Consider the following 9572-nt stretch of genomic DNA (forward strand, 5'->3'; position numbering starts at 1 on the left):
TTCAAATACTATAATTTAAACGTGTTTTACTTTCAATTGTACCTCGTTATGGTCAAGTACCATGAGCTGCACATTAAAGTACATGCATGGTTGTTTGAGTATAACTATGTATGTATTTCCAGGCCATCCCATTCGGGGTCTACCCCGGCCTAGTGCCCTGTGCCACCTAGCAAAGGTTCCAGGCTACCTGTGAGAGACGCTGACCGGGATAGATAAGCGTTTATAGGAGATGGATGGACATTTACAGGTTGTTTATGCTATGCAGTGAAATCAAGGCTACAAGAAAAATAGCGGTAACATGTTTCTGTATTTAGGTCTCTGAGACCGAATTCCCGAATATGCATTGCTTACCGTCACGAGCAGCCATAATTGTGCTCCCACTACGTCAGAAAATGAAATCAGGTCATGGCAAGCGATGGGTTTTATTGTCGATACAACACAGTGAGCGTAAAGCGGAATCAGAGGGTCAGCATGAAAACGAGGTAGCTGCAGTTTAGGGCCAGGGACGGGTCAGCACTATCATACTGTCACGCTTCAACTGTTCAGGCCAACACAGAGGAGGATAAGCAGAGAGGAGTGGCTGGGGGGGGGGGGGGGGGTGGGGACCACGTCAGGGGGTGGTGTCACGGTCACTAAGGAGAGCTTCTTTGATTAAAATAAAAAATAATAAAAATAATTTCCAGGTAGATATACAGAAATATCTTATATCATATGATGAGCTAAAGCAGAATGTGCAAAACCAGCGACCAAAACCAGTATCATTTACATTGTCATGGGGTTTACCTCAAGGAAATCACAGGGCCACTTCTTTGGAATAATAATCATGGAAGACAAAAGGTAAATAGATATTCATCTCTGTGGAACAGAATAATTACAATGCATAAAATGTCAAGAACATTGAATCACATTTAACCCCAATGCACACATTTAAAGGTATGATCATGGGGAGTAGGGCAGGATCTCTTTCTGGAAGTTCCTGGCAGGAAAAAATGCCCTGTTAAAATGAGAGTAAGTCAGGCTGTAACAAAGGAAAATTACTGCCTGGACTCCAAACCGGCAAGTGGGCAAGAGCCCACTGTGAGATTCAGGAACAAATGGCTCAGTGTAACATTCACAATCTGTGCGGACAGTGAGAGATTGCCTAGACGACATGAGCAAGTGAGAGACAAAAATACAAAACTTGACTTAAATATGTGCAAATGAGCTATTTAATGTCTTTTTTTAATATAAATATCTATGAAATATTATAGTATTGAAATATCTACATATAGCAATAAAGATTTTAAGGGAACATCCATAACATACAGTAATATAGATAATTTTAGTGTATAATTTCATAATAGCAACTTTTACTGAGTATTTATTTTTCTGAAAAGGTCTCTGGAAGGCAAATTAAAAGTCCCAGCTGTGAATCAATACAGATTGTCTCATAGTACACCTTGTAGATCCTGCTCGCAAATTATTGGAAAACTGGTTTCTCAAAATTGGACAAAAAAAAAACAAACAAAAGCAATATCCTGTCATTGCTGCTGCTTCTCACCGAGTTGCTCAAATGAGAAATCTACCCACATTATCTGATCTGTAAAGTTTACTGACCTGCACAAACAGCAGCGGATTGTCCAATTAATGTCTTGCTATAATCTCTCATGCATCACCTAGAGAGCTGATATTAAAATAGCAGTGAATTAGAAATATCAATGCGATGATATATGCATAAGTTTCTGTTAGTTAGTCCAACAACTACACAAATAAAATGCATTGAATATCCACCATTAAGCAACACTGAAGTGGTCTAATAAGGCAAAAAGTGCCAAATGTAAATGTATTTTTAGATCATTGCTTTGGAATTAGAGACTGTATTTAGTCCCCCAGGGTGACAGTTGAATGATATGCCTCATATGCTGGTTTGAGTTGAAAAGAACCCTTGAAATGTGTAAAATTCGTTATGCTGTCATGACCTGCTCGTACCACCCTCTCGTGTGCCACGCCCTCTCATTTGCCTCATGTGAAACCCTGATTGTTACCAGATGTTTCATGTTATTCCTGGTTTGTCCTTTCAGTCCGCGTTCGAGTACGTTTCCCCAGGTCTGTCATTAATGTCGCTGTGTTTTGGAGTTTTACCCCGTAATAAACCCCGTTTGTTTATATCCACGGCTTCCTTCACCTGCTTGCCTGTACCCGACGTAACATATGCCAAGTCTCATCTAGCAATATCATATTTTTCTTATTCATTTGAGATTGTGGAAAATAATCCATAAAAACACAGAAAAACATCGTAATCTGCGTAGCTTAATTTTGAAACTCCTATATTTGTTGAGTCTAGTAATGATGTTACTAGCATGAATAACTTGCACGCTGACGTTTTTAGACATGAATGGTAAGGATAGCTGGTTCATGTGTGCTTTCCTGTTGGTACCTTAGTTCTTCCTAAAGGTTTTAGTAAAGTTTATTGATAAAACCTAAGTACAAATTTTACTAGTGGTTTATAATCTTCTAATGTATTTGAGGTTGCCTGAACTTTGATTTGGGGTCATTGTCTGCTTACGTGACTAGCACAACATGACATTTTTGGTTTAACTGAATGTAGTATATTATTTTGTTTTAAGAAAAAAAAAGAAATTGCACATATCCAGCGGAAATAAATCCTCCAAGGATTGTGGGAAAAGGGGATATCATACTTACCATTATATACCATGCATACCATTATGCACCATACATACCATTATGTACCATTATGTACCATTATATACCATACATACTGTACCATTATGTACCATACATACCATTATGTACCATTATATACCATACATACTGTACCATTATGTACCATACATACCATTATGTACCATACAAACCATTATGTACCATTATGTACCATTATATACCATACATACTGTACCATTATGTACCATACATACCATTATGTACCATTATGTACCATACACACCATTACGGGGGACTGCTGTGATGGCGTGGTGGTTGTAAGCTTGCCATTCTGGCAAGATCGACCAGACGAACAGCAGCATGTGTCCTTTGTCTCATTATTTATCCTGTTTTACTGGGTAAAAATCTGTTTGCATCCCCACTGTGACCGGGGCCTGTTACAATTATTAACATTATTTTAAAAACCATTCCTGAGGACAATTTTACATTCTTGCAAATTGTTCTTCTTTCATATAGTTGGATATGCATTTGAAACAATTGGATTAAGAGACTCAATAGTGTAACATTTCTGTTAATCACCTTCAATGACTTCAAAAGGCAGATTTTAAAAAAACCCGAACCAGCTGTTTCCCTGAAGGCACTTGGTCATATTTTTGGAGCGATCAACATAAAACATTTTTACTCAGGATGCTAGATTTAAAATGACCAAAGTGCCTTGGGATTTGAAAAAAATAATATGTCAATCATGAAGGTACCTTATGTCCCATGATGCCATTTTAAATTGCAATTTGACAGCTTATGGCAGAAATGACAGAAATTCTACAGCGAATGATGCTTGTGGGGCTTAAGAGAATAATATTTTCTTCTTTTTAGGCTGAAATAATATTCAGAAATATTCTATAGCCTCTGTAACTGGCTACAAAAAATTGTAAATAAACAAACGGAATCGTACGTACTATCTGTAATAATGACATATATGTTAAATACATAAGTGCATGTAGGCCTAGTGAATGCATTTAGCATGGAGCAATTGAACAACAGTGATAATTATATCTTGGTGATATTTACAGTATTAGGAAAAACAATGAAAACTGCCGTTTATACCACCTGGTCTCCATTTTTCTTTCTCCATCCATCCATCCATCCATCCATCCATCCATCCATCCATCCATCCATCCATCCTTCCATCCATCCATCAAACTGCTTATTCAGTATAGGCTCACAGAATATTTGCTTATAATTCTAATTCTGTGACCTGGGGGTCAATTCTCCCATAAAGCACTTAAGTTACAAATGAACTTAAAAAGTGTATGCGTGTCTGAGTTAAGCTTATTCTCCCTTCATGATTGCAAACACTCCCACCGCACTTAACCTGAATAAAGGTGCAGCCATGCAGGAAGTAGAATTAATTGATCAAGAAGCAAAGGGGGTTACGCCCTCAATGCACATGGACTATTTAATTTACATTTTGATCCCAGCTGAAATACGCAGAAACCTTTTAATTCTGAAAATGTAAGCATGGCGGGAGCCTGTAATGCTTATATTCTCATTTTCACAAACATGAGAATCCCGCGACAACAAACAAAATGTTACTGTTTGAACTTTGTGCAGAGTAACCGACACTTACTGACTTCAACTTCCGTCCAGTTTCTGAATTTCCTTATGCTGTTCAGGGTTGTGGGGGGTGGGGAGCCTAGGGGCACAAGGCAGGCTACAACCCAGGATGGGGGGCCAAACCATCGCAGGGCACACTCACACACCATTCACTCACCCTCGCACACCTATGGGCAATGTGGCAACTCCAATTAGCCTCAGCATATTTTTGGTTTCTGGGGAAACCAGAGAACCCGGAGGAAACTCCAGAACAATATGAGGAGAACATGTAACCTCCACACACTGAGCCCTGGCAGAGACACAAACCCAGGTCCCAGATGTGTGAGGCACCATTGTGCCACGCCCATTTTACTTTAACTTAAGTACAATAAAACCATATAATTTATAGCTCTGCTTTAATGATACATCAAATGTTTTCCCCCAAAAATGCTACTGTTGCAGTTTTAATATAAAATAACACTTTACTGCAAGTAACCCACAATAGACAATCAATCAGTGTAGCAAGATGTAAATTCATTTCTTCAATTATTTAGTATTGTCAATTGTTTTACTTCACAACCGATTAACTACAGCGGAGGCAAAATTGACATTTTAAATATATAAATATAATATAATGAAGGTCTGTTGTCAAACTAATTTTAAAAGTTATAGTGAAACTGGATAGCCAATGTTACGGTAATGAGTTTGTGAGAATGATCCATATTGTGTTTCAAAACCAATTTGATCGTATATATGGCTTTTTCTCCTCTTCAGAGCAATTCTTTGAACAAGCAAAAATGGCAATAGATGTGGTGTAAATGTTAGTATTATTAGCAGCATGGACTGAGAGTTTAGAATGTATTGCTGACAAAATAACAATGCAATGAACTGCATAGTCCAAGCAAGCTTATACACTGCAGTGTAGCCTACAATGTATTATTCCAAACCAGTTGCTAGTCACTACCACTAAAAACCCACACATCTACCCCATTAAGTATAGACTGGTTACCCCCTAGGCGAGTGTCCTGGGCTAGTAGCTTAGGTGGGTATCTCTGACCTTCTAAATATTGTGGATGTATGAAGTGTATGTATGTGTACAAAAATAAGGCACAAACCAGAATTCAAAACCGAGCGTTTCACAATCCACCTGTAAATATGCGATGCATTCAGTCAGTTGAAGTATCGCTAGATGAGGACGTCTCCATCTCTTCCAATCCCACCAGGAGCGCAAGTATGTGTAGGTTTGTGAAGAGACACAATTTCCTCTGAACCTATTTTCTTAATACAAATTTTAATTGAAAGAATTATTTTAAATCAATCAGTCATTTAGTCTAATTAATTTGCCTACTATGTGTGTTGACAAGGCAGATGTTCTAAGGGCCTCTGAGTGACAGGGGCTCCTAGAAATCTTTGGAACATAATATGATTAGTCTGGGTTGGGGGCCCAGAATGATATGCTTTCATGGGACCCAGAATCTCTAATGACAACCTCCGGTTGTGAAGAACATTTTTTAGTCCTCACAAGGAGAAACAATCTGTACAATCAAAAATCTAAAAATGTCAAAAGTCTTGTATTTTGTTTGGTTACTTGTGGTTAAGGTTGGGGTTGAGTAGGGGTTAAGGTTGTCATAGTTGGAATTGGTGTATTTCCATATAAATGAATGGTCAGTCCCAACAAAGATATGAAGACAAATTGTGTGTGTAGTGTTTCTCACAATAGGCATGAGGACTGTCATTTATTCATTAAACATGTCACAGATGTATTTTCTTGCACACATGTACTTTTATGGATAGAGGTAACAGAATGATAACATGTAGCACTCGAATTCATAATCCTTTGTTTGCAACTCTGATTTTGCAAGGTAGCAGTTATTGATGTGGCCCTATCAAGTTGAAGTGCTGCTTTACAGTAGGTTAGTCACCTTGCAGACAGCTACAGTCTGAGCAATAACCAAAGAGTTCAACTTTACATTGACTGGATTCAGTAAAATAAAGCAAAAGCCAAGTGGAAGGCAGTGGCCATGACTTTTGTGGAAGAACGACCTATATGTGCAGTTTGCTTGCTTTCAAGTGATCTTGTTACCATGGTGAATTATCAGTAGGCTACCTGTTCTGCTCTGATTTGGTCACAGAACAACAGTTTCAATCTTACTGGCCACCAGTTGGGAAACCCTGGGATAGACATTCATAAATCCACAACCATCGCAGTGCACACTCACACACCATTCACTCACACATGCACTCCTACGGGCAATTTAGCAAGTCCAATCAGCCGCAGCATGTTTTTGAACTGTGGGGGGAAACCAGAGTACCCGGAGGAAACCCCACGACGACATGAGGAGAACATGCAAACTCCACACACATGTGACCCAGGCAGAGACTCGAACCTGGGACCCAGAGGTGTGAGGCAACAGTGCAAACCACTGCACCCCTCCCAAAAAACCATCCACTGTTAATTTTATCCAGTCCTTGTGCAACTTAAATACAACAATTCATAGAAATAACATGTTTGTGGGCTGTCACAGGAAACTGTAGAACATGGAAACAGCAAGAAGACTCACAGACACAGAGTCAAATGTGGGAATTAAACACTCAGCCCTGGTGTAAGGTTACAGTGTATGCAATGATCTGCAATACAACTTGAAAACACAGTACCAGCACACACAAAGTAGCCTAAAGTTATGGTTTTGAAATTTGGGAAGAAACTTGTGCTTCAGGAGAAGAGCATGTAAACACTAAATCTAAGCTGACAAATGTTTCATGCAAGGGTGTAACTTTGGTTTGAATATTGGCGGGGGGGTTGAGGTCTCTGCCCATTTAGGGAGAGACATCATTATTGGGGGGTTGTATTGGCTAGTTTTGATTATCCCTCCATAATTTATACCCATAGTTTCATGTATGGCTCTACTGTTTACGGCATTTCGTTTATGTGGCATTAACGCACTCACGTGTCTTGTTCTTTGACTTTTTTTTTATTAAGTGTGACTCCAATCACTGCTAACCCTGTGTCTTGCAATACATCACCTCAAAACAGCTTCTCCATTTCAGTTTAATGAAAAGAAGATTGTCTATAATTTTGATGGTATTAAAAGTAATACTTTTGGGATTTCTAAATACTGTGGTATATGTTAATACCTATTCTGTATCAGGTGGAATGTGACAAATTGAAATATCATCCCATTTATGTTTGTGTGTGTTGGGGGGGAGGGTTGCATAGACTACATTTGTTGACCAAAATGTTCCCAAAGTGCGATAAAATCTGACACTTCCTTACTTTTGGGGACATTTTTCAGATTCTCATTTAGTTAATCTCAATTTTACAAAAATCTGTGAATGCAATGTAGGGGTTAAGGGTGTCGGGATTGGGATTGGAGTTTTTCCCATAGAAATGAATGTAAGGCTCACATTTAGATACATATGCCCACCTGTGTGTGTGTATGCATGTGTGTGTGTGGGTTTGCATAGATCACATTGGAGGACCGAATTGTCCCCAAAGTGTAGTAAAACCTGAAATTTCCCTACTTATGGGGACATCTTTTGAGGTCCTATTTTGGATAACCTCGGTTTTATTAAAATCTGTGAATGCAATCAAAAAAGTAAAAATGCCAAAAGTCTTGAATTTTGGTTAGTTACTTATGGTTAAGGTTAGGGATGGGTAAAAGTTTAAGGTGTCATGTTTGGGATTAGGGTTTTTCCCATAGAGATGAATGGACGGTCCCCATTTAGATAGGTAGACCAACTTGTGTGTGTGTGTGTCGCAAAATAGTTTTATTATCTGAAAAAGGGATAAGGGCTGAACTCTGAAAAATATCTATGTATATAAATGCTTCTGTACACGATGTATTAGTTGTACAAAATGATGCTCATGCATTTGTTTTATTGCATACTTTTCAAATAACAAGATCTGCATCCCAATTTTAATTACAAGCAACATTTATCGATAACAATACATTTAAGTGGGTTTCATTTATTTTTTCTTTAACAAAAGAAAAAAAAAGAAGAAAGTAAGACTATTACAGCTTCTAAAATGCTCCTCATATATTAGGAATAATATTATTTCATACTTAAAAAATCCAAAACGCACAGCTGTTGACTCCCCATGTATCAGGTTTGTTGACAGTAAACTTGCTGTGTCAATTCTTACCACCAGGGGATGCACTGCAGGGCAACTTTGCTTAGCACACATGGGAGGCAGCATAGTCTGCTGTTATTCTGCAAGAATGTGTGAGTCGAGGCATTTTCTTAAAGTGATTTTTGCAAAACTGGCATTAATAAATTATGCCGCATTATAGTGAAACTCCCAGCAGTCTTGTTAATGCTTTTCCTGTTTATGCATACTATAGTTCAATCCCCAGCATTAGATTAACTATGTCATCTGCCTTCTGTTGCCTGCCTTGGTATTCTAATGCTGCAGGGAGTGTTTCAATCAGTCAGGTTATCTTGGAGTCAGCTCTAAACCCGGAGCTACTATAAGCATCACTTTGACATCACTTTACTTTCTTTACAGTTTCTTTTCTTTTTTGCTCTCGCGAACCTTCTTTCTTTAAAAATTTTGCTATTCGCAAGTAAAGCAAAAACTAAATAAATAAATGATGTGACTTAAATTGCTAAAATGAAAGTTAACAGAAATTGATGAATTAATTAGTTTTGCCAACCCCTGTGAAAGAGAATAACTGCCTAGACTAACTAATTGTCGCACGCAGATCACAACAATACAAGCAGATGCTGCGAACTTCTTTTTCGGGCAAGGATATTTCTGGTGGGTGTAATATTTTTCCAGAACATATGCAAAATAAGCTAGTTATTCGGTGAGCAGTGAGGCATGGTAGGGAAGGACAGGATTGGGATTAAATGTGCCAGTGAGGACTAGCATTTAAAAATGTGGATTTCATTATGATTCATTGTTTTTAATTAAGGATTCATTACAACAACATTTACAAAATATAATACCCCTGATGCACAAAAATTAAAACAGTAAAATTAAAAATGAAACAAACACTTGAAAAAAGTGATTGTTTTTTTGTTTAAATGAAATAATAAAACATTTACCAGATACAAAAACAAAGAGCAAATAAACATGCAGCACATGTATATGACCACATACAGAATTCCCAAAATAATATATTACATCTGTGATGGGCTGGCCCCCTAGTCCTGGATTGTTCTCTGCCTTGTGCCCATAGCTTCCGGGATAGGTTCTGGACCCCCTGCGACCCAGACGGATAAGCGATGGATGGATGGATGAAATACAGTATATAAACTGACAAAAAAAATTGATAATGACTAAAATGTATATTTGAAAAATCGTAAAATGT

The sequence above is a fragment of the Brienomyrus brachyistius genome, chromosome 7 (assembly GCF_023856365.1).
Source record: "Brienomyrus brachyistius isolate T26 chromosome 7, BBRACH_0.4, whole genome shotgun sequence".
In the NCBI taxonomy this organism is placed as follows: Eukaryota; Metazoa; Chordata; class Actinopteri; order Osteoglossiformes; family Mormyridae; genus Brienomyrus; species Brienomyrus brachyistius.